The sequence below is a fragment of the Centroberyx affinis genome, unplaced genomic scaffold (assembly GCF_046629955.1).
Source record: "Centroberyx affinis isolate AG114_WGS23_722 - 3 ecotype Tasmania unplaced genomic scaffold, CSIRO-AGI_Caff_v1 ptg000872l_1, whole genome shotgun sequence".
NCBI classification, from domain to species: domain Eukaryota; kingdom Metazoa; phylum Chordata; class Actinopteri; order Beryciformes; family Berycidae; genus Centroberyx; species Centroberyx affinis.
The window spans coordinates 32,501-32,937 of record NW_027279464.1 but is presented as its reverse complement, the minus strand read 5'-3'; positions in this window follow the sequence as shown (position 1 = coordinate 32,937).

Below are 437 nucleotides of genomic sequence, written 5' to 3'. Positions count from 1 at the left end.
TTAAAATATTTGATCATCTTTATAAAATAACTCTAAAATAGCATTGTTATAGATTAGACTACCCAAAAGTATAGCTAAATTGTTACGATTAGCTTCACGTTGACAACTTTAAAATGCTGCTTACATGTACATGTATGTCAATAAATCAGTATTAATATTCCAATAATTTATGAAAAATATAACTCTCTAAATGGGGACAGTTTGCATAATGAGTACTTTTACTTTGATACTCTAAGTACATTTTGCTGCTAATACTTATGTACTTTTACTTAAGTAAGATTTTGAATGCAGGACTTTTACTTGTAATGGAGTATCTTTACATTGTTGTATTGCTACTTTTACTGCAGTAAAACATCTCAGTACTTCTTCCACCACTGAATATGTAAAATGTGTTTTTTTAGCCTGCTGGCTAGTTAGCTAGCTAACAGTTTGTTCAG